The sequence below is a fragment of the Pipistrellus hanaki genome (assembly GCF_964339955.1).
Source record: "Pipistrellus hanaki genome assembly, chromosome: 6".
Classification (NCBI taxonomy): domain Eukaryota; kingdom Metazoa; phylum Chordata; class Mammalia; order Chiroptera; family Vespertilionidae; genus Pipistrellus; species Pipistrellus hanaki.
The window spans coordinates 57,558,714-57,585,082 of NC_140508.1; the positions used below are offsets into that span (position 1 = coordinate 57,558,714).

The following is a 26,369-nucleotide window of genomic DNA, read 5'->3' on the forward strand; positions in this document are numbered from 1 at the left end:
TAGTATACTATGTAACTACTGTACGCCATTGGTATAGGGCAACTGCAGACACTCAGACTTTGCACAGAAAGAAACAAAAACCATTACTGTGGCCAGTTTATCAGCATGGTATGTGTGTGTGTGTGTGTGTGTGTGTGTGTGTGTGTGAGAGAGAGAGAGAGAGAGAGAGAGAGAGAGAGAGAGAGAGAGAGAGAGAGAGCGCGAAGCAGGGTAGAGAGGGAGAGAGAGATAATAATTATATACTATTATGAAAAAAATAACATGTGTAGCTCTTCATATTTAAGTTCAGTCTACCACAAATGTTTTATTTCACATGGCGAGGAAAATGAGAAGTAATGACATTTAAAAATATAACAAAGAGCTGTGATACTTCAGAGGAGAGGTTGTCAAGTGTTCTCTCAAAGGGCCAGGGAGTCCTGCTTTAGGCTTTGTGGGTCATGCTGTCTCTACTCCAACTGCCCAGGCGTGGCCTTCGTGGTACAAAAGCAGCCACAGACAGTACGTGAAAGAACAGGTCTCATAAACCTTTCTGTTCAGAGGAGATGGGATAGATTTTGCTGACCCCTGCTTTAGTGGATTAGGGGACAATTGCAAAAGGACACCCAATAGAACAGCTCCTAGTATCAAGCAGATTCCTAAAACGGAGGCATGGAAGAGATCCCAGAAAGAGTGACAAGAGTCCCTCCTTAGCTGGATTGGACAAATACCCTCATATTTTGCTAGCCACAGGCACTGAGTCATGTAACAGTGTAAAGAATTCCATTAACTGTCTCTATAGACTAGATGCAGATGTTAGGGGAACATTTGTCAAAGCTCTAGCTCTAGGAATGTGTGTGAACAAGCTGGCACTAAGTAGACAGCTGGCACAGATGATCCTGCAGTTCCCATCCAACTCTGACATTTTATGATTCCAAAATTCAAATTATAATGCAATTACTAATATCTGGCGGCATTTCAAAAACAGTACAAATGGCGTTTTCTGACTTCTTTTTCCTGGCTTATATTTTTGCAAATTCTAGATTGCTAATTCCTGAAGCTTGGCAGCTTGAATAATACTTGACAATTTCCAAGTCACTTTGCAATTGCTTTCTTTTAATTGAGGATGAATTGGTACAGCATGTAACATCTGAAAACTAAAAATGAATGCTTTAGGCAAATAATTTTTTCACTGAAATGAGTCAATCACCCCTAAATAATAATTCTACTTTTATACATCAGTCAGTGGATATCCTTGACTAGAATTCATATAGTATAATCATTAAGTACATATTCATTGGTCACCTGTTAGAATCTAAAATCATGCCTGATACATACTATGATATAAAAATACTTAATAATTGAGTGAATAACACAGACTCTGTGCCTTGGTGCCTGGGTTCAAATCCCTGCTCTGTCACTTACTAGCTGTGTGGCCTTGGGGACATTACTTGAATTCTGTGCCTTCCTTGATCACTAATAAAAGGGGGCTAAAATACTACCTATTCCATAGGGTATTATGAGAATAAAATGTTATATTATCTGTAAACTATGTGGCATAGAGCCTGTTACACAGTCAAGTTTCAATAAAAATTGATATTATTTCCATCTCTATTTTCATTCAACCAAGTAAAACAGTTATCTAATATGTAAATAGTTTGTAATCCTGGGGCAGAAATGAGCTTCCAAGAGAGCCTCGTGTTATACTAATTTATGGCAAAACAATACTCACTTAAAGTTCTACTCTAAACTATCTTGCATTCAACATGGAACAAGGCACACAACATAAAGAACCGTTAAGAGAAATAAACCAAGTGCTTTTATTTGCTCTCTGTAATATACTTTTTGGTAGGTATGAGGGATACCAGAGCATGAAAAAGATAATTCCTATTATCTAGTAGCTTTAAATCTTCTCAATAAAATAAAATATATAAACAGGTAAAGGTAGTTGATGTACTCATTACGTATTTATTGAGCATTTATTAGGCGATTCAGATGTAATCTAGAGAGGCGAATAATCACATAGCTCTGTGAATCCCAACAAAATTTTGTGAGACTCAAATGTGATCCCTACACAATGGCTACATGACAGGTTCTCAACACCATGAGGAGAGGCTATCGGTGTCTGGAGGAGAGACACAATCCTCCTCGAGGACAGTTACACCAGAGAAATGTCTAGAAGGAGATTTGTGAGGCAATGATCTGGAATAAATTTGCTTTTAATGCTTTAACTAGTGTCCAGCTCTGGTTTTCTTTGAACTTCCCAGCTAATTCCTTCTTCCTTTCCTGCCCCCCCCCCCAAATGAAGGTCTTCCCAGGAATTCAATCCATAATTCTTCTTTTACCTGACTCCCTGGGGTAGGAGGTTGGAGAGCAGGGTTCCTCTTAACATTAAGATCCTATTGGAACTCAGGCCCTCAGTTTACCTGCCCAAAGAACCTTTCCCCATGTTTTAACTATGCACAATTTTTCCATACATAGATACAAGTTTGAGTTAAATATAATGAACATAGCAGAAAAGAAGGAGCAATTTAAATGTCAAGGAAGATATAAATTATTCAAGCTTTTAATACCAATGCATATGTTATTTGCCAGTTACTTCTCTTAAATAAAAATGGATCAAATGTGTGAAACTTTCCTTGTGTCCCTCATAAAGTATTTTCTTACATATAAGGTTTAGAGTTTTAGATCCCCAAAGGAGATTGAAATATATGACCAATACGCCGCACTATAAGTTTCAGTTAGAAACATTTGAGTTTCCTATTACTTAAGACCCAGGAAGTCTTTGATTAAGAAAGCTGCCTTGCCAGGAAACCAATTTCCCCACCATGGAATATAACTAAAGAGTGAAATACTGCTGGGAATGTGTGGCTGTCAAAGGCAAAACACTCTACTTGTCAACATATGCAATATTTGTATGGAGAAGAGAAAGCATCTTAACCTTCTATAGTGGATCTTCCATGAACGTGTTTACACTCAACACCAACATAACCACTAACAACAAAATGCAAACAACACAACAACAAACCATACATGGGAATTGAATAGCATGGCCAGAAACCAAAACACATTTGAAAACATCATCAGAGCAAAATTTTGATATCTGCCCTCTCTTTGACTGTAATCATCTAACTAGGGCAATAAAATACTATTTGGGTAATATGGAATTTCATTCAACAAATTCATTCAAATTTACTCAACGTGGGAGACAAAGAGATTTCAGAGATGACTCCCAGATTTCTAATTTAAGCCATTGGGAGTGTGGGTAGTGGTGACAAAGGTGGGGGCAGAGAAGAGCAGAGGAGGGAGGGGCAGATAGGAGGAGGCATTTATGAGTTTAGCTTTGGAAATAATGAGTTAAATGTGACCGTGAAACACCAGTGAATGTCCTCCTATTTCATACATAGGCCCCAAACATGATGAATAATTCATGCCTGGGTTATTAAAGGAAATGAATTTAGTAATAACTCAAACTAGGTCATTCTGGCTTTGCTTTTGCTATTCAAACATTCGGGAATCATTTAAACCTACTTTTAATTTATGGTTTGAACTGTTTTCTTCTAAGTCCAACTTCATAGGTTATATAACACTCCAATTTGTTAATCTCAAATTGGTAGTATCCTTGTGTTAAAATATAACTTAATACATTAGATTTAATCTATAACTCTCTCCTCCTGATATAAAAGTTTAAATTATTTCTTAAAGAACAACTCTTTGCTTTCCACCTGTAAAATCAATATGGGTATATAACACAGTAGCCAAGTAGCTCTGATGGCAGAATGTCTGGATTTGTGCCCTGCTCTGCCACATACTAGCTCTGTGTTCTTTGGCAAGTTATTTAGTGTTTCCACAGATTCTTCATCTCTGCAATGAAGAGTACATTTGAGAATTGATTCATGGCTTAGCACATAATTTAAAATATTATACATGTACTTGAAAAGGGTTAGTATTCTCCAACTGTTGAATGAAGAAGTCTATGTATAACCAGTAAAGAAATCTTATTTGTGTGTTGTTCATATCTTCAACAAATTTTTTGTGAGCTTCCTCTATGATTGAGAAAATATCATGAAATCTGTTACTTTGATGATAGATTTGATGATTTCTCCCTGTAGTTGCACAGTAAGTTTTCTCACAAGTGATAGTAAAGATTAAGTGAGGTAACTTAGGTGAAATGCTAAAACAATGCCTGGTGAAGGGAGTCAGAATATGCCACCCCCAAATATGGCACTTTGGCACAGGGATTATTTTGAGCCAAAGGCACTTATAAAAAAGCAGGAAAATAAAATTACCCGTTGAGACAACATGGAGGGACCTGGGGCATATTATGCTAAACGAAATAAGCCAGTCAGAGAAAGACAAGTATCACAAGATCTCACTCATATATGGTTCTAATGAGTGAAATAAACTGATGAGCAAAATAGATCCAGACACATAGAAGGATGAAACAGACAGGAATCTCAGAGGGAAGGCAGAGGTGGGTGGGTTGTGGGAAGAGATCAATCAAAGAACTTATATGCATATATGCATAACTCATAGACACAGACAATAAGGTACTGAAGGCCTGAGGCAGGGGACAAGGTGGGCTAGAAGGAGTCAATAGGGGAAAATGGAGGATATATGTAATATTTTCAACAATAAAGATTTAAATTAAAAAAACAACAACACAACAACAAACATGTGGAAATAGAAACACACACACATTCGTGTGCTTTTCTCATGTTAATCTATCTTATATCAGCAGCCAAAGACCCTAAGGGTAAATATAAAATTACTAGAGGATTGGTGCACAAACATCATGCAGGAGTGTGTGTGTCCCTCAGCCCAGCTTGCACCCTCTCCAATCTGGGACCCCTCAAGGGATGTCCGACTGCCCATTTAGGTCCGATCCTACTGGGATCCTACTAGGCAATCGGACATCCCTCTCACAATCCAGGACTGCTGGCTCCCAACTGCTCCCCTGCCAGCCTTCCTGATTGCCCTAACCGCTTCTGCCTGCCAGCCTGATCACCCTCTAACCACTCCTCTGCCAGCCTGATTGATGCCTAATTACTCCCCTGCCAGCTTCATAGCCCCTAACTGCTCTCCCCTGCTGGTCTGGTACCCCCTCAACTGCTCTCCCCTGCAGGCCTGGCTCCCCCAAACTGCCCTTCCCTGCAGGCTTGATTGCTTCCAACTGACCTCCCTTGCAGGCCTAATACCCCCCCCCCCCCCCGCCCCCACCAACTGCTCTCCCCTGAAGGCCTGGGTCCTCCCAAACTGCCCTTTCCTGCAGCCCCAGTCACCCCCAACTTCCCTCTTCAGTAGGCCTGGTTCACCCCAACTTCCCTCCTCTGCCAGCCTGGTCACCCCTAACTACCTTCCTGTGCAGGCTTGATCACCCCCAACTGCCCTCCCTTGCAGGCCTGGTCCCTCCCAACTACCCTCCCCTGCTGACCATCTTGTGGCAGCCATCTTGTGTCCACATGAGGGCAGCCATCTTGTGTGTTGGAGTGATGGTCAATTTACATATTAGGATATCTCTCCTACAATGGCATATACCTAAGTATTTAAATCATGTCTGCTATCATGTTTTTAATCACAAATAAATACCAATAACCAAAAAGTCCTCAAATATTTGAAGTGCCAGAGAGATAGGCATTGTATATCACTATCATAGTCAAATGTGTACCTTCTTTGATTTATAATTCCCAGATTACATGAGAATGGTAAAGAATTCTGACATTAATTAAAATGGTATCATCTTTTTTCTAACCTTAGCTTTTATATAAAAACTAGTGCATGAAATTCTTGCACAGGTAGGGTCCCTAGACCTGGCTGGTGATCAGGGCCAATCAGGGCCTTCCAGTTGCCAGCCAGGCCTCCCTTCCCTGGCTGCGAGCTGGGGCCTTCAATCATTCTGCACCGCCCTCTGGTGGTCAGCGCATGTCATAGCAAGTGATCTAACTCCTGGTCTCCTGGTTGAACTCCTGTAGGGACACTTTGCATATTAGCCATACACGCACACACACACACACACACACACACACACACTTTATGTGAAATTTTCTAGCACGTGATGAGAATATGGCAGGAACGAAATAACTCAGCCAACATAGAGCAGTTCAGTAAATTCTCCAAGCTCATGCTGTTAATAGGTGAAAGTTAAGTGTTGAACTCAGATCTTTCTGTATTCAAAACCGTGTTCTTTCAACTTTATTGTCAAATATGTGGCATTCGTCGATTGACACACACATACTCTTGTGCATAATTTTATGTAGCACTTTGTGATATGCATCCTGAGATTGCAAGATAAGGCAGTAGAATGAATCCCCGGGGACATTTATCCTAAATCCTTCTTTTCATAATGGAGGTTAACTGAGGCCTAAGGAATCAGCCAAGGTCATATAAGAAAGTAATAACAATGTTGGAAGCGAGATTTTTCATTTAAGCTTAATAGGAATGCCATAACATGACATGAAAAATTTAATGTCCTACTCTTAAAATAAGTTACAAAATAATTTTTAAAAATAAATGTTTAAGATTCATACTGTCATATATTTTACTATTTATGCTAATACATGGTGCAATAAGCTTTTTCCAGAGTTCATTTTGAAGCTGATGCTACAACAGAGCAAATCACAGGGGGGAAAAATGTGGGGACTTGGTTTAGAAACACACAGAACAGATTTCACACAGCTCTAAAAAGTAGGCATGGAGCCCACTTTCTGGAATAAATCAAAGAGTAGGCAGAAAACAGACAGCAGGAACAGTTATTTTAGCACGAAAAGTGAGATAAATTTACCAAGCCAATCAACGGATGCTGTATGCAGATAAAAAGATGCAGATAAAATGTGCAATGTTGATACGTGAACACATTTGAATGCAAGAAAGCAAAAAAACAGAAAGCTCAATTGTCCTAAATGTGAACAAACACTCAAATTATGCTGCAGCTGCAAAATTTAAACTCAAGGAAGAGACATTTGCAAAGGAATTTATTAAATAGATGTGATTTTCTGCTTTCACATACCCAGTGCCTCTTTTATAAAGGAAAACATACAATTTGTCTTGATATAAATGACATTTCCCTCGTTGGACTCAATAAAAAAGCAGAACTTCCTTTATGAACGACTCTGCTTATTAGAGAGCACAATGCTATTGATAACCAGACATTCAGGCTCTGAAGCACAGAGCTATTCCACCTAATAAAATGTCTTCTACATTGAGTACGTATGGTCTTATACAATAGGGAGGTTTTCATGCGAAGGGAATTAGTTTTTCCCTAATGACATATGCCAGAGCAGTTTCTTTGTAAGAAGTTACGTTTCTCACTGAAACCAACCCTTGGTTTCCAAACCTGTCCATCTGTTCCTGTTCTCCCTCCTCTCTTCCCTCCACACCCCTACCCCACCTTCCAACCATCCAACACATATTTATAAACCTAAAGTATATAACACAGCAGGGCATAAAATGTATCAAAAGACTATTGAAAATTTTATGATATTAAGCCAGTATCTGAACAGAAGACACACCTCCCACACGGGGAGGTTGGCAAGCAAGCCCTCCTATTGCCAGAAGTCTTGACTGCAACTGCAATGTAGAACATGTAACGCCAAACTGGATCATTTGTTTTGTTTTGTTTTTTAAATATGGTCTATTGATCTTTACAGAGAGGAAGGGAGAGGGATAAAGAGTTAGAAACATCGATGAGAGAGAAACATCTATCAGCTGCCTCCTGCACAACCCCTACCGGGGATGAGCCAGCAACCAAGATACATGCCCTTGACCAGAATCGAACCTGGGGCCCTTCAAGTCTGCAGGCTGAAGCTCTAACCATTGAGCCAAATCGGTTAGCGCATGGATCATTTGTTTTACTCAGTGGTTCCCAATAGGTTCTCTGCACCCGCAGGACAGCATTACTCAGGAACTTGTTAGAAATGCAAATGCCCGAACCTCATCCCAGACCAATCCGTGTTTTAGGACCAAAGTACATTGAAATCACTTGGAAACCTTGATACAAGACAGTGGTCCAGACCACTAGTAAGTAAAGTCATTAGAAATAAGTCAGGAAAACAGGGTGGCAGTTTTTCAACTATTTGTTAAGAAGTTTGGACATTGGCGAATTGATAAATCGGAGAATATTTACTGAGCAAAAAGCAGACATGACCAAATTTTTATTTAGCAAGTCTTCCGAGCTGAATGAGACCTTATAGGCGATCGCCTTGTTTGGGTAAGAAGGCAATAGTCATTTACTCTTGCTTGGATAACTCGGGAAAGTGACTGGGACTGTGCACTGAGTTTGCATTCTGTGCTCGGGATGTGATTTGTTCTAAGACATGCTCTCTACTGTCAGCCATTCTCTTCACCCCATGGTTTGCTTCTGTCTCCTCTTTGGCATTTCTGCCTTGCCATCTGCCACTGCCCTGGTTTCCCTTTCCCGCCTTTTTCTGCTGCCCTTTTCCCTCCCCACCCCTCCACTTTCATTTCTTCATGAGAAATTTGCATGCTAATGTATATTCTTTAATTTTAAATGTTTGTTACTGGTTTGTTTTAATAGATGCTCCTTACAGAGTTCACCAATTACATCCCTCCTCTAAACAGATTATCTTCCAGGTCACAACAAAATGTAAGGCTTTACCTGACTTTATTTTAATCTTATGTCAATCCTTATTATAATCCTTACATCACAATAACAAACAAACCCTTAATCACTTTACTGTGTTAAATCCATTTTGCTGGGTGACCATCGCTGCCACATTATGTTCTGACATGCAAATTTAAGTCACTCATTTCACACAAATAATGACATTGCTAACTGGTTGTTTCCAGATAGGAAAGATAATAATTAGATATTTGTGTGTCCACAAGTACCTTTTATATATAAAACAATATACAGTAAATAATAAGTACAGGTATATTGTTATTACATTATCTGTAATTCCAATGTTTTGGTCATATTCAAATCTTATTATTTAATGTCTCAAATGCACAAGCGGACCATTATATACTTCTCATTCTGAAATGGGAAATTAATCAATGAATAAGTTAGTTTTGAAACAGAGCTCACTCTGGTTCTGTGACATTAGGAAGTCACTATTAACAACTTTAAAACACAAAACATTTTCTTCCTGGAGATAGTTCATTGAGGAGGAAGAATAGTGATTTATTATATGCTTTGAAAAGAAGCAGAAGAAACTATGACAGATGCCTCTGGCTCCCTGGGTCACCCCGCTTTGGCTCACCTCTGATCTCAGCCACATTCACAGACATACCCTTCTGTGCCACTGGGTTCTCTGGACTTTTCAGGGTCTGCCTCCAGTGACAACTCTTTCTGCTTTCTACCTCATGTGGTACCAGCATAGCCCAGAAGGAGGTGCTGTCAATGCCCCTGAGAGCAATTGACAACAAGGGGAAAGGTCAGTGGATAAACTTGCTGCAAACCCTTCAGGCAGAATTTCTGGAAGATATCTCTATCATCTTAGGGGTCCCAGAATAATCAAGTTCCCCTGGTCCACAGTGGAGGGCTAGTGCACCCACCCTTATTTTCTTCTTTCCTTCCTGATTCACCCTCTGCTGTCTAATTCTTGATCCATGGGGGAACTATCCATGTAATTCTTTCATACAAGCACCTAAACTAGGGGTGTTGAACTCAATCAGAGAAGGGGCCAAAATCTAAAATCCAGCCTAAATCGCGGGCCGAATGGTTTACTGAACAGTCATAAACTGACAATGTCATAAACTGACAGCGGAGTGCAGTGATGACAGCGTGGTGCAGGCCACATTGCAAGGCCTGGCGGGCTGGATTTGGCCCGCGGGCCTTGTGTTTGACACATGTGACCTAAACAAAGATGCTAGTTTACGGAAGTACTCAGCAATATCAATCCCCTGTAGCTGACTCCACACGCATAGTATTCCTGAGTCATACTTCATTAAGACCCTTCTTTTAATCTTTTTCAAAGCTAATGAGATAAAGGGAGTGTTTCCCCTGCCCTTCTTAGCATATGTAGATCACACTGAGCATGTCTGGGCTGATAAATTAACATTTGTACAACACTCTACGAAAAAATAAAAGCTGATACGATTGCCACCTGTTTTCACAATTCCATGCTTAACCTAAAGTACAACAGTTTGGTCCGTAGTCATGCAAATGGCATTTGCTTGATTTGCCACTCCAGAATAACAATTAAGAATGAAGGTGAAACATGTAAAACACATCTCATTCAGAATCCGTACAGACAACCAGGAAGTTAAAAATCACAGTCTTTAAGTTCAGCTGCCTGTTAATGTGTCTGGAATTACAATCCATAAAAATTTATATTCAAATATACCATGCCCTCAAAATAAAAAGCAATTGCTTCTTGGATGGTTGAAAAGAAAGCTGTAAGGATATGATATATAAATAAAGAAAGAAAGAAAAAAAAAGACAGCTTACCTTTGAATATCAATTCTCCATTTTTCTGGCTTCTAAGACAGGACAGATCTGAACTTGGCAGTTTTTTTTAGTCCCTTATCACTCGGGGCATGTGATGTGCAACTGTTCTGAAACAACAAAATGCAAAAGTTAGATGCAATAACTAGCCTGAAGCAAAAAGAGACTTAAGAAGATCTCATAAGAACTCCTCTGGCAGGCTCCAACTCAATGAGGTGAGGAGCCGGTTCCTAGAAAAGTTACATGGCCATGGTCTTGCATGATGAAAAAACTGTACTTCTATGCTTTTCAGAAAATCAAATCAACTATAAAAATATCACTGAAATAAATAGCTTTGATATTCTACAATCTACTTTTCTACTACTGTGTTTCCCCGAAAATAAGACATCCTCCAAAAATAAGACCTACTTACAGGTTTCCTTCTGAGTGAAATATAAGGCATCCCCCCCAAAATAAGCCCTACCCCCCCAGGCTAAACATGAGAAATTTGGTCCACTGATTCTGAAAGAAATGGAGTCACAAGAAATTCACCAGGAAATTCAGGAATTGGATTGTTATGATGATGTTTCAGAAGATGATGACATGATTGTCATTGAATAAATGAGTAAATTCTTGATACTGTAGGATTCACAGTTTGTCTGGTTTGTGCTGACAACTACCATACTACCGTAGCGTATACAGGTAATAAATTTCCTTTATTTTCATTTAACAATAAATGTGTACCATATTCCTCTTCATGGAAAAATAAGACATCCCCTAAAAATAAGACCTAGTGCATCTTTGGGAGCAAAAATTAATATAAGACACTGTCTTATTTTCGGGGAAACAGGGTATTTGCGATTATATCTTCTTTAAAAAGCAATAAAATGCAAGCATCAATCACTGATTTTATAAGACATATTACACACACAACTGTATTTACTTCCTGTGCATTGTTGTAGCAACACTCAACACAGCCACTGTGACTAACAAGGAGGTAAAAAAGATTGTTCTTTTCAGAGTAGTTCATCTGACATCACAGGAAGGCAATGAACATGGCCTAATCTTCCCAAGTGTACCACTAGGGGCTTGTTGTTGTCTCTGCCCCACCATTCCCCTCGTGATTAATGATGCCTTCTCAAGAAAGTGCTAAAGTGGGACTTCTGCTTGGGCCCAGGCGTACACAGAGGTACATATCCTCACATCACTTGTTTTATATGAACTGTGACTATCCTTTCGAAAAGATCACAAAGAAGAGACGTTGTTACCCACAAAAATGAGCTGGTGTTGAAAGGGACAGAATTAACAGAGTTCTGCCTCCTTTATTCATTTAAGTAATATACTTTTGTGGCCCTACCTAGCATATTAAAATATTATCAGAAAAGAATAAGAAAATAGTAAACTTAAGTATTAAGTGGAGATGTAATGATATTCAGAATTGTGAATCCTGAATGGTGTGAATAATTTTCTTTAACCTTCGAAGTTGTTCATAAGAATGGCAGTGCTTGGTCCTGGCTGGTTTGACTCAGTGGATAGAGCGTTGGCCTGCGGACTGAAGGGCCCAGTAAAGGGCACAATCCAGGGTTGTGGGCTCGATCCCTATTAGGGGGTGTGCAGGAGGCAGCCAATCAATGATTCTCTCTCATCATTGATGTGCCTATCTCTCCTTTTTCCTTCCTCTCTGAAATCTATACAAAATATATCTTAAAAAAAAGAATGTAAGTGCCTAAATGAATGTAGAAATTCTCTTACAGAAGAGGAATTAGAGGCCAGACCAGGTGACGGGGCTAGCTCAATCTTACTGTGCTAATAACAAAGGCAGAAGGACATCCCAGAATCTCTGCCTTGAAGTTCAATCCCTTTAGAAACTCATACAGAATCTCTGCCTTGAAGTTCAATCCCTTTAGAAACTCAAACTAAAAAGAATACCAAACATTCAAAAGGTTGAGGGCTTATACAATTCTCTGCAGAACTTGTTTGAGCAATATTTGAGACTGGCACAGTTGACAGGTTAAGAATTATAATGCTATGGGTGATAAATTGCAAGGACAATAATAACAATAGTATGTACTTTCATAACACTTAAAACATGCTGGAAATATTATATTTTCACATATGTCTCATTTACTCAGGTTACAAAGGATAAAAATGAGATTGCATTATCAAAAGGCTATCAAGTATAAGTATGATTTTCATGATTTAAATATAATTATTAAATATTCTCATTATACCACTAAACCAGACAAACTCTGAAAGGAATTTTCCCCTTATAAATATGGAGAATTGGTAACTCAAGAAGATAATGGAAAATTGATTATTGTTAAACATACAGAACTGACATTTATTTCTTTATAAGTATTTACTGAGAATATATTTTGTGCTAGACATTGTTCTTTATTGACCGTATAAACAAAATGGAAAGAATATGCAAGTCCTGGAAAAGAACCTTGGAACCCAGATATACAATAAGAAATCAATTTTAGTCCTGGCCAGTGTGGCTTAGTGGATAGAGTGTCAGTCCTATCACAGAAGGGTATCAGGTTCAATTCCAAGTCAAGGGCATGTGCCTAGGTTGCATATTTAAAAAAAATATATATTTTATTGATTTTTTTTTTTTACAGAGAGGAAGAGAGAGGGATAGAGTGTTAGAAACATTGATGAGAGAGAATCATTGATTAGCAGCCTCTTGCACATCCCCTACTGGGGATGTGCCCACAACCAAGGTACATGCCCTTGACTGGAATCAAACCTGGGACCTTTCAATCCTCAGGCTGACACTCTATCCACTGAGCCAAACTGGTTTTGATCTAGGTTGCAGATTTGATCCCCAGATCCAGTAGGGATGTATGTAGGAGGCAGCCAATGGATATGTCTCTCACATCGATGTCTCTCTCTCTCCCCCTTCCCTCCCTTTCATTCTCTCTAAAAATCAATGGAAAGCATGTCCTCAGATAATGCTTACCAAAATAAAAAATAAAAAATCAATTTTATTACAATTACAGTATTCCCTAAATTAGTTAATATAAAGAAGCACCTTAAATACTGGGTGGTAGCTTAAATGTCATCTAGCTAGTGGTTCCCAAAGCAGTTGATAATCATAACTGCCTGGAAGGCTGCCAAAAATAAAAATTATAGAATTTCACACAACAGCTATTAAATGAGAGTATTTATGGATAGAGTCAGGGCAATCTGCATTTTGAAAATACTCCCCAGTTCCTTCTCCTGATCAATAGGTTGGGAAACTTACTGATTCTTGCCAAGGCTCCTCATTATAAAGATGAGGAAAGTGGCACTATCATCTCAAAATCAGTATGGTCACTCAGACCAGGGAATTGACTTGCCTAAGGTACTTGCCCCTTGGTGACAGAATTGAGATTAGAATGTTAAAATCATTATTTCCTGGTATTGTTTTCCTTTCCCTTACCCCAAGAGTCCCTCTTTTATTTTTTTCTTCCTGCTATTTCCTATAACCAAGAACTAATATTTAGTCCCTAACCCTAAAAAAGAATAAGAAAACCAAAGCCTGGAAGTTTGAACTTCAGCTGTTTGATTTAAAAGTGTGCTTTCCACTATTCCATGAGGTTCTTCTACAGCCAGCTACTTTTGGGGTGTCTGCTCAGCCCCTTTCTCTAGACTCCACCCAGCACTCAGCATGTCCCAACCTCCAGAGGTGTCCCTGATAACTGTTGATTGGACCAGGAGAGGTACTTCACCCACAGTGGGCTTAAAATTTGAAACTAGGAGATCGTAGTCTCATTCTGGCCAGAGAGTTATGGTTGGAGCTTGGTCATCTTGCTCCTCCAAGGCAGAGGGAGAAAGGAGAGTGAAAGAGACACGTGGAAGATGGAGCTAGAACTCTCTAAACTCATCTGATTCCTGCTCTCCTTTATTTTTCTTTTGGCTTCTATGAGCTCATATCCTTATGGCAGATTTTTAAAATTATTTATTTTTATGTTACTATTGTATTTTGGCTTAAGCTAACTCAAGCTATTTTGTTTCTATGACTCTTCAGCCACAGCTCCTACTAATATACCTCATAGCATTCATTTCATATGAGTTAGTCTATAAACCAGAGTATTTTAAGAGGTTCATTTAAAAAACATTGGCTGAGAGTATGGAGAGAGGGGAATAGAAAGGATAAGTGCACTGCATTTTATGGATTCATATATTCTGTAGAGTGCATTCCACAGCGAGAGAAGTGGAAAAAGGTCCGGATTACAGAAGTCACTAAATCTCAGCTCTGCCTCTGATGAGGCTTCTGACTTGTGAAAGTTTACTAGCTATCCTTTTTGACTTTCAATTTCATTATTTGTAAAGGGAGGCAATGAAACCAACCTGGGTCAAGTTCTGATGAGGAATAAATAAAAGCATTTATTCATTTACACATTCATTCATTCCACCATCCACAAAGATTTACTGAGTAACTATTACATGTCAAGACTATGCTAGGTACTTGGAATAATCAATGAACATTTCATGTTGCTGAAGATGAGTAGACAGAAAAGAAATAATAAACAGGGTGATAGAATAAAGTATAGAGTATTTTAGAAGGTAAAACATGCCACACTTATAAGAAAGATAGAAAAAGTTAAGAGGGAGCAGAAGTTCATGGATTGGAGGATATGGGGTATTAAGGGAACCTCACTATGAAAGGGAAACATGACCAAAAACTTAAAAGATGTGAGCGAATTAGTAATGTGCAAGAGATGGGGTTTCCAGGCAGAGGAAATCACCAAGGTTAAGGCCTTAATTTGGGAGTGTATTCAGTTGTTCTGGGAATTGCAAAGAAGCCAGTAGGGATAGAATAAAGAGAGGAAGGGGGGAAATTAGAAGAAATGGCAGGATAGTAGAGGGTGCTGTAGAGAGGTAGAGGGAGGGATAGATCAAGGGTCTCTCAAGGCTTTTAGATTTTAAGAGTAAGATGGAGATCACTACAGGAGTATGTGTTCAGAATTCCCATGGTTTATATTTCAATAGGCTCATCCTGGCTGCTGGTTGGGAACAGACCTAAGGACCCAGGAAAGAGATAAGTGGAAAGATCATTATCTTGGAGAGAGAAAAATGCTGGTCTTATTCTGAAGCAAGAGTCAAAAGGATCTCCAGATGGATTGGGTGGAGAGGTTAAAAGAGAGGGAAGCAAGATGACTCCAAGGTTGCTAGCCTAAGCAGCAGATAGAGTGCATCTCCATCCCTTGAGATGAAAAAGTCTGTGGCTGAAGGAGGCTTGAGGGGAGAGAGGATGAGCTTAGTTTGGCCATATTGATTTTGAGATGATGTTGCCAAGTGGGCTTGTCCTGCAGGTGGATGAATTATACAGAACTGGGATGTGGGAGAGAAGTCTGAGCTGTAGTTTGCAAAAAAGCTTCTGGAAGACTTTCTGGCTTAGCATAGGTGACTGGTAATATTATTTTCTCCTATCAGAGATGATTATGTAGGGGTTAAACAAAATAAAAAATGTAAATACAGTACCTGGTACAAAATAGGAACTCAATATATATTCATTTCCTTCTGTTTCCTGCTTCAAATTTTATTTCTCTATTGACTATATTTTAATATTCAGTCTATCTTTTTGTGGAAAAAAAATAAAATTTCTGCCAGACATAATATAAATCATACTTTACATTTGGTAGCTTTTTTTTTTAAATGATTTTATTTTGTTTTTTTTAAATGTAGAAAATAATCCCCTGATAAAAATATTAAGTTAAATTCTGATTTGCATACAAGCTAAACTGTAGTGGTCGGCAAACTCATTAGTCAACAGAGCCAAATATCAACAGTACAATGATTGAAATTTCTTTTGAGAGCCACATTTTTAAACTTAAACTTCTTTTAATACCACTTCTTCAAAATAGACTCATCCAGGCCATGGTATTTTGTGGAAGAGCCACACTCAAGGGGCCAAAGAGCCACATGTGGCTCACGAGCCACAGTTTGCCAACCATGGAGCTAAAGGACCTAAAAAAAAAAATCAAAAGAACTGAATTGCATAGATCTAAAAAGTCATTCAACTTTTCTCAAATCTCTCTGGATTTTTAGCAATAATTAATAGTACTTTGGGTAAAGATGATGCAGAAAATGGGCAAAATGATTGTGCAAACCATAGGTCTGAGTATATAGTGGAGGAACCACATTTCAGGAGCTCTGGACATTCTGGAAATAATTCCTCACAGTCTACAATTATATCTTTAAAATGGGTCTCTTGATTTATAAAAAGCCTCTTCAATTAAACAAATTTTAAACTAGAAACCATCTAAGTTTGCAACCTGTTTTAGAGCTAGGTTAACGAGGACTAGAGTGATAAAATTGCTTGTCTGAGGCCACAAGTAGCCAATAGTAAAGCCAGAGCTAACCTAGGCCTTCTAACTTGTAATATAGCTATTTTCCATATCAATCTCTCTCATTTTCCAATTACCTCTTCTACTGAATAAGCAGCATTATTTAAAATACAATGTTTTATCTTATAATTTTTATTCAAATTTTATAGCCCATAAGGTAATGATTGTTTGAAGGCAAAGTTAAATTATCTGCTTTCTGGTCTTTTCATGCCTGCAGATCTTGGAGAATGAATTTCAGAGGTCTTCATTTATTCTGTGATTTTCCATATGTCTGAGACAGTGTCAGAAAACAAAAAAAGAAAAAAAAAAAAGACAAGACTAGCCCCTTTCCACTTCCTTTGCAAACCACTTAGCTAATTGATCCCTTGCTTATGTATAAGAAACATCAAGGCAAAGCTGGATGCACGGGCGTGCAACCTGGGCCGCTGCACAAAGCCTCCTGCTGAGAATGGCCCTGCACTTTAGTGTTTATCTTTAAACAGTGTTTTGTGGTTTGAGTCCAACAGCATAGTGGAGCATGTGGGTGAGCAGCAGGTATCTGCACATCATGCATGTCCGCAGCCACCCCTTGCTACCTCATCTGCATGTAGTGTGTGCACGATGGAGAATTCTGGTGGACCCAGGGTTTCTGGGGGGCTCAGTGAGATTCAATATGAGAATGAGGCCAAGTATTTATGTCCATGACTAAGTAAGTGGGGAAGCTGACAGTCCCCAGGGGCCATGTTGTCCGTTCCACCAGAATTTGCTGTGAACTTCCCAAGAAGGGAATGGTGCTAAGAAGCACAGATGACCAAGGGACCCTATAAAGGGGAGCTGAATATGCCACCCCAAAATACACCTCTTTGGTATATTGATTATTTTGAATTAAAAGCACTTGAGAAACAGCTTGTGTAAGAACACTCTGACCCTCTCTGTTGTTTCTCTGAAAGCATAAGATTAATTTCCTCTGGGAAAGATACTCTCCGTGTACCAGTGTAAACCATCCTCATCATCAGAGATAGAAAATTTAGGGCCATGAGGCTATATAAGCAAACCTTGTTACTTCTTCACCGAACATCTTTGTCTTGTTAATTTGCCACAAATTTATTGTTTCCTTGTCCAAAAGGTGTAAACTGGTCACTTTGTCAAGTCAATTTTTTTGTTTTTTTGTTTTTTATGGGGCTCCAATACCTAAGAAATTAATTTTTTTTTCTGTTAACTTATGCTATGCCAAATTAATTACTAGATCAGTCAAGGAACTTAGGAGGGAAGAAGGACTTTTTTTTTTCTGTTTCTACACTTACATCTTTATTTCTTTGTGTGTTTTTTTCAACTTGTATTAGCCCAGTTTTGCTGAAAATTATGGCAAAGAGAAAGAAAGTGCATTCCACAGTTCCTTTTGTTCAACTCTTCCCTACTCATCAGTGAGTCAGTGAGAGAGAGGGTTGGTAGAATGTACACATATCAAGAAGTGAAATAAAACAGTAAAGTTTTATGCAGTGTTTCCACTGTTCTGGTAATAATGGTATACACACACACACACACACACACACACACACACACACACACATATATATATATAAAATCTATTAAATATAAATTGTGTAATTTTGGTGATTTTGCAAATAACTTAAATATTCTTTAGTTTACAATATAAAGATGAATAGAACTCATGCTAACAATTTTAACTTTTGTTTTTCTATGCTTAGAACTATATTACATAGTACATGTAAACATTATGATAAGTTGAGAGAGAAATGGCAGAAGAAAGAAACAGTCTTGTATTTTAGAACATTTAACAAATCTTCTTACCTGCCTTTAGAACAAGTGACTTGTGTTTTCATTATGCCCGGGCCTTGCTAGTTATAGGACATTAACATTCACCCTGTTGCAATGAACTGGCACACACTCTAGCAAGTGCTTCAAGCATTAATGTATAGTTTAAGCATTGAGTGTAGGATATTGGAAATGGACTGAAAATCCTAATATAACAGCAAACTAAATTAATCTAGACTGTTCTCTTCACATGTTCTAATGTCTTCTTCTTTCCCAAATAGCTTCTTGCACATCTGACCAAAGCTCCTTTATTGAACCAACTGACCTCAGAAGTCCCTCTGTTTTTAATTTAATTTAAATCTTCCATTTCACACTCTACTGCCTTCAAGGTCAAACCCTCAGTTGGGAAAAAGAGAAAAATTGGCAATAAAAACAATCTACTCTTAATATGTGAATAAAGGAGATACCTTACACTTTTGAGAGATATCCTACCTAATAAAAGAGTAATATGCAAGTTAGCCACCACTCTGCTACACCCACAAGCCATGCCCACCAGGCAATCAGAGTGAGTATGCAAATAAACCCAACCAAGATGGCTACAGCCACAGAAAACAGGAGGGAGGCTTGTGTTTCCCAGGCAATGGAGGAAGCCAAGCTTTCCACCTGCCCTGTGGGCCTAGGCCTCCACTCAAGGCTACAAAGTTTCAATTATAGAAGGTAAACAAATCCAAACAGAAATGGTGGCAGCCACAGTTGGAAAGAGCGGGAGGCTAGGGTTGCCCCCAGCAATGGAGGAAGCCAAGCTTTCTGCACACCATGGCCTGCCCAGGCCTCTGCTTAAGGCTACAAAGTTTCAGTTAGAGAAGATACACAAACCCCAAAAGAAGTGGCTGCCAGCCACAGAGTGAGCAGGAGGCTTGACTCCGCTCCAGGCTACAAAGTTTCAATTGTAGAAGGTAAATAAATTCCAGATACCAGGGCATCTCCTTGGGTTGCCAGGGGGCATGGCCAGCCTGCAAACCACCACAGGCCCTTCACACCACGCCCCAAGGGAACTCCCACCCTGATTCGGGACACCCTTCAGAGAAAACCAGCTGGCCCCCAACTATGCACCAGGCCTTTATATTATCTAATAAAAGAGTAATAAGCAGATTTACCATCACTCCAACACACAATATGGCTGCCCCCATATGGTAGACACAAGATGGCCACCACAAGATGGCCAGCAGGGGAGGGCAGTTGGGAGACACCAGGCCTGCAAGGGAGGACAGTTGGAGGCGATCAAGCCTGCAGGGAGGGCAGTTAGGTATGACCAGGCTTGCAGGGGAGGGCAGTTAGGGGTGACTGGGCCAGCAGAGGAGGGAAGTTGGGAGCAAACAGGCTGGCTGGGGAGCAGTTAGATATCAATCAGGCTGGCATGGGAGTGGTTAGGGGGTGTTCAGGCTGGCAGGCAGAACCAGTTAGGGGCAACCAGGAAGGCAGGCAAGCGAGCAGCTGAAAGCCAGCAGTCTTGGATTGTGAGAGGGATGTCCAACTGCTCTTTTAGACAAAATCGGGTTTAAAAGGGCAGTTATATATCTCTTGAGGGGTCCCAGATTGGAGAGGGTGCAGGCTGGGCTGAGGGACACCCCACTGCCCCTGTGCATAAATTTTGTGCACTAGGCCTCCAGTTTATATTTTAAAGAAGCACTTACTTGCTAAGTTTATTTTAAAAAATATATATTTTGTTGATTTTTTAACAGAGAGTAAGGGAGAGGGATAGAGAGCTAGAAATATCGATGATGAGAGAGAAACATCGACCAGCTGCCTCCTGCACACCCCCACCAGGGATGTGCCCACAACCAATGTACATGCCCTTGATTGGAATTGAACCTGGGACCTTTCAGTCCACAGACTGACGCTCTATCCACTGAGCCAAACTGGTTTCAGCTTCTTGCTAAATTTAAACAAATTGTGTAACAAATAATTTTAAGGGAGGATACTTTCCATGACTTTCTGCTAATAAGTCCCTTCTACTCTAAACCTGTTGGAAGAATGGGCTATACCTATTTCTGAACAACTGCACATGATCTTTTTAAAATGAGGTAATGTGCACCCAGATATAACAAAAAAAATATTCCAATCAACTGAAAACGGCTTCATAATCTGCAATATATGTTTATTTCATGCCTCTTTAAGGCTCCTTAAAAGACGTTACAGCTGAAAACAAAGCACCTTAAAACATGTAGTGCTAGGTGGGAACTTAGCCTCCATTTAATTGCCTCTGTTTATTTGACCTGTACTTTTTATTTTCCATCCTCTCCTTTATATCTCAGTCCATCCGTGACAACTCTGCAGCTTCAGTTTGGCTAAAGAACTCTCCGTGCTGAAATTGTAAGGGACTGCCCCAAACACAAACTCACTTCTCCACAGACCGGATGCTTTGGGGCTCCCGGGAAACAGCAGGTGTGCAAGGACTCATTGTGATGTCACACCTGTGACAGCAAAAGAATACTAATCTATTTACAACTTTTAGAGCATTGCTTGGCAGTGTCTTTCAATCCATGTGGCAGAAGACTAAAGACCTTCACCCTTGGGCAGGTTTCTCAGTTAAAAGGAAGGTTCTGCCTGGCCAGGTGGCTCAGTTCCTTGGAGGACCGTTCCCTACACCAAAAGGTTATGGGTTTGCTTTCTGGTCAGGGCACATATCCATCCAGGTTGCAGGTTCGATCCTGGCCAGGGTGCATGCAGGAGGCAACCTCACATTGATGTCTCTCCCTCTTTCTCTAAAAAAATCAATAAAAATGTATCCTCAGGTGAGGATTAAGAAAATAAAAAGGGAAGGGTCCATCACCCAAGATTTTAAAATTGGATATTGTATAATTTTATATTAAATTGGATATTTATTGTCAATGACTTAAGTGGGATCTCTCAACATCGTGCATTTATACAGCATGTTTCCCCTGAAATCTCAAAGTTTAATATGTTTGTAAATAGTTTAAAAAAATGCACACAAAACACAACAACAATCCACTAGTCCAGTGGTTCAAACTCAGAGCCAAATATCAATGATTAAAATTTCTTTTGAAAGCCAAATTTTTTAAACTTCAACTTCTTCTAACACCACTTCTTCAAAACAGACTCTCCCAGGCCGTGGTATTTTGTGGAAGAGCCACAGTCAAGGGGCCAAAGAGCCTCATGTGGCTCTCGAGCCGCGGTTTCCTGACCACTGCACTAGATTATTATCTATTGGGCCTGCTGAATTTCCATTGTTTTTTCTTCATCCAGTTGACTTATAGGCTTTCCACATCTCTTTTAATTTCCTGCCTGGAAAAAATTACCGGCACATAATAAGAATAGCTCCATTTGTTGAGGGCTTACAACATGCCAGGCATTGTTCTATGCACATTGATTGCTATTATTATCTGACGTTACAGCTGAAAAGACCTAGATGTAGAGATGTTAAGAAACGGCCTAAATTATTAATGCTGGGAGGTGGAGGTGCCACAATGCAGACCGCCTCGGCCAGGCGCACACACAGTTTCACCTTTCATGCCTCAAGCCAAATACACAGATTTATTTTCATGAACGCTTTTTTCACTCATCTAATTACTTTACATTTGCCTGGCTGTAAGGCTGTCAAAGCTTATCATGTCCCAGGAACTTGAAATAAATCACTTCATTTAGATATTATCATTATCCTTACTTACAGATGCTAAAACTGAGCCATAGAGAGATTAAATCACTTGGCCAACCTCAGAAAATTTTGGAGCCAGGATTTGATTTTAGTCATTTTTATCATTACATCTTTCTCTTCTGCATCAGATTTAGCTTTCTTTATTCTTAAAAATCAACTTGCCATGCCAAAGTTTAGAAAAGCCTTAAAAGAATGAAGTTGTAATTAGTTTAACTGTTAAGAGCCAAATTTTTAGTAGCCAGAGACCAGTCTTGGTTCCAAGCCCTGACGTGCCAGTTGGCAAACACGGGTGTCATGGCCACAAACTGTAACTTTATTTCCAGTTGGCTGCTTCCCAGATGAATACTAATAATCATGAATCAGTGTCTTACGCACTTTTAAACATGGGCTGTAATTTATCACTCATCAAATCTAATTTCTTCACTTCATAGATAAGAAAGACAGAGAGAGGTTAGGTGGCATACCTGATATCACACAGCAAGTTAGTAGCGGAGGGGACACTAATTTAGATTTCTTTATACTAAATATGGCGTCTTCATACCTTACCACAAAGGCAGCGTATACTTATTTTTTCCACAGTGTTTTAAAAAATGTATGGATACATTCAGCAGATATTGAATGGTTACTATGTGCTAGAACACTGTTTCAGGTGTTGGGGTTAGGGCAGGAAAGAAATTCCTTCACGGAACTTCACATCCTGGTATTGTTATGGTAAAATGTACTAAACTTTTAAATGATAAAATATTATATGAATTTAATTACTTTGAATTTAATCACTGACAAAAATGTTGAAGACATACTGGCCTGAAATATGGATAATCCAAAGTTATAATGCCTAACAGACATAGAGGTAATTACTATACTTACTATATTGCACATAAAATGAAAGCTCAGTCATTATACATAAATAGGGGTGGTGGTTGGTTTTGTGGTACCAACAGAAGGATAGAGAAGGTAAGGTTCTTGCTCTAGAGCAGTGTTTCCCAAACTTCTCTCATGATGAGAATCACCTGGTGGAGTTGTTAAAATACAGATTCCTGAGTCTTAAGCTTAGAGCACTAGTTAAGTATACAATTTTACCTATATGTTCCCAAAAATTCTAGTTTAGCACTTCTTGGTTGGGATTCAGGAATCTGTGTTTTAACAACTCCACCAGGTGATTCTCATCATGAGAGAAGGTTGGGAAACACTGCTCTAGAGGAAATTAAGGATAAAGTAAGTCACATAGATTAGAGAAATATATTTTCCTCTCAAATTAAACTACTTTAAGCAAATTCCACAGCATTTAAAACTTACCTTTAACTTTATGAGCATTAAAAGTAATTTTCCATAGCTGCTGAGAATTACAGCTATAATTAAGTGAATAATCTGAAATCCCCAAGCCCCAGTTAAGTGTTCTGAAATTGATCTATTTAACATTTTTTTAAAAAATTATGCATACTTTATTTTGTGTCAAATTGTTCAGGAGCAGAAGAATAACAATAATAAAAATGTAAATCTGCCTCTAAATCAATGTACAATCTCTTCTCCTTGCCAATAATTATGATAATAAAGTGACAAAATTGAGCTCTTGGTCACAAAAGCTGGCTGCATTTGCTTTTAGTCTGAATAGAATCAGCCACCTTAAAGTCATTTCATGATGGAAAACAAGAGGCAGAGCAGTTTGAAGTACTGTACTAAATCTATTTTTTTAATCACAAAATTTTGCAATGTCAATAATGCCCTTATCTGCAATAATAAGGGTTTTAAAAAATGTTATGTTTTAAGCAGATCATAAACTATACTTTTGTGTCTTCCAAGATAGAAAATTCTTTAGTCTGACTCACCCACCTAATAAGTACATTGAACAGATATGGTTGACTTCATATTTCCTGAAAACTGTACCTCTGAGAGACAACACTAAAACATCCTGACTAAAGTCCAGCAACAGAAAGATGTGAAAAGTCAAACGTAATTTATTGTTATAAATTCATAACCACTACACTTATCAGCTTGCATGTAAGTGCTGAACCACTGAAGATGCATCATCTAATATACATATACTCACTATTCAGAGTGTGCTTTCATCTATTATGAATCTCTTATTCACTACTTTTTGAAGATAAAGACACAAGAATTCACCTTCAAAAATACCTTGAATGACAGCTGGTGGAGAAAACTCTAAATGGCTAGCGATTGTAGTTGAACTACCTTGTATTGTTCATGCCTCCATTCCTCACTGTGCTTTTCGAAGGCCCAGTGAGGGAACCATGTTCCAGGTGCCGAGGTTCGCTGTAAACCGTGGAGAGCTCCCAAAGTGCAATTTGCTGTAACGATTTCTTTGGTTCCCTCATGGTTCACACTGGGCACAAGATTCAGGAGAAGGTAATTGTGCACCTGCTACACTTGCCAGTGCGATCATAATAAAATGTCTGCTGCAATAGAGGGCCCTAGTGCTCATTTTTATAGTATTTAGGTGAGAAAATCTATTCCAGAGGCAAAAGAAGTGTAGGGAGCCTCTTTCTACTTGTTTCATTTCCAACATGGATGGGAATTGTGTAGGGGCATCTATAAAAAAAAAAAAAAAGGCTATGAAAGACACGTTTTGTCTTTGGCATATTTCTGTACATCTCCTTCCCATTTTTATATCTCTTTTTTTTTTCCTCCAAATTTTGTTACACCAGGTTGCCTTTATTAAACTCTCCCACCTGACAATGGCCTTGCCCAGAGAGCCTCGCTGTCCTGCACACCTCCGACCCTTCTCCCAAATGTACACAACAAACAGAATAATTTTTGAATTATTTTGCAAATCTTGACATGGAATACTAGTGCTCATTCAGATTCTATGCAACATTGTTTCCTTTTGGGTGAAAGGGGGAGATGAGGACACAGCTTGAGAACCACATGTGCGTCTGTCCGTATTTCTGCACTGTGCTCTGTTTCTTAAAGGTACCTCAATTTTAAAGCTTAACTACGCATATGGCTATATACTATACTATACTATACTATACTATAATAAATTGGACATAAGAATTATTCATGTTTTGAAGTCCTCTTTAGTTGTCATCTAAAATAGTACCTTTTATTCAAGAATACTATATCTACATTTACATATATATACTTCACTAGTCTAAAATGACCTATATACATAATTCCTTGAAATTAACACTACATTGTGTTCTCTGCAACCTGGATGTGTATAGCCTTTGTAATTGTTAAAAACAGGAATAATTTTTAGAAAGAAATTATTGAGATAAAAATCCATGCGGCAGTTGACAATCAGTGCTTCCAGGAAATGATTCAGTTATTTGCTAAAATAAATTTTATAGCAGAAATATCAAATTCACCCAAAAACCTAGCTTCCAGTATTCTCTAATGCTGAAGACTAAAAATGCCATAGAAAAAATAGTTACAATATATGGTCATTATATGCTTTTCAGTAATAAAAACTTGATTCCCCCACTAGTAAGCCAACTTGCACATCCCTTTTACGAGCCCACTTGTGAATGTATATTTGGGAAAATTACAAATTTGGGCCTTATCCTATTAAAATAGACTAGTGATTAAGCAACCAGGATACAGAAGCTCCTAGATCTTGTGTTTCAAAGGCTATTTCTCCCGCACTTGAGATAAAAAGACCAAGCCAGGGGACAATCATTGTGATACTGTGTTTCTTTTTTTTTTTCCTTTCAAAGAATTTTGAATTTTGGTTGGGCAATGGTCTTAAATATTCAGTTAATGTCACCATATTACAGAGGCAAAGGCAGTTCATTAAAAAGTTAGTTCTGGGGCAGAGAACCTTTACCAATGGCACAAGCATCTTAAAAGCAGAGAGGAGAGCAGAGAATTGCATTTATGGAGAATTGCATTAACCTCAAATAGTAGTTATATTAATTTTGACAGTTGTCAATGAAGTTGACAATATGTGGTCAACTCCAATTTAAAATAATTTCTCTGTTCAGAATAAATGCCAACATTTGTCCCTTTTTATTTCTCTGAACCTCGTGACTTAATCACACGTCTTGTAACCAGGCCAATTTCTAGATATATCACATTTAGTCTTACATGTCCATGCATAAATGTATGCTTCTCATGCATACCACTTGAATTCTTAAGTCTTCTAAAGAAATAGTTGGATTCCTTTATATCTGATTTTGTTCTTTCCAGGCTGATCAACATTGAACCTGTCCATGGAATTAAGATAAAATAGCATGATTCAACACAGAAAAATGTCAACTGCTGAGCATAAGGGTGCTGAAATAAC

At 38.8% G+C, this 26,369-nt stretch overlaps 1 protein-coding gene across 9 annotated transcripts in view; it reads right to left on the reverse strand.

Annotated features, from left to right (window-relative positions):
* The window catches only part of DLGAP1 (DLG associated protein 1), a 573,475-nt gene that overhangs the window by 370,581 nt on the left and 176,525 nt on the right, over positions 1–26,369 (reverse strand). For 7 of the 9 annotated variants that reach the window (XM_084888098.1, XM_084888102.1, XM_084888100.1 and 4 more), the window contains one exon: positions 10,385–10,491. The gene's annotated coding sequence lies outside the window, so the exon portion shown is untranslated. The remainder of the gene's footprint in view (positions 1–10,384; positions 10,492–26,369) is intronic. The other 2 variants (XM_084888099.1, XM_084888094.1) reach the window with 1 other exon arrangement.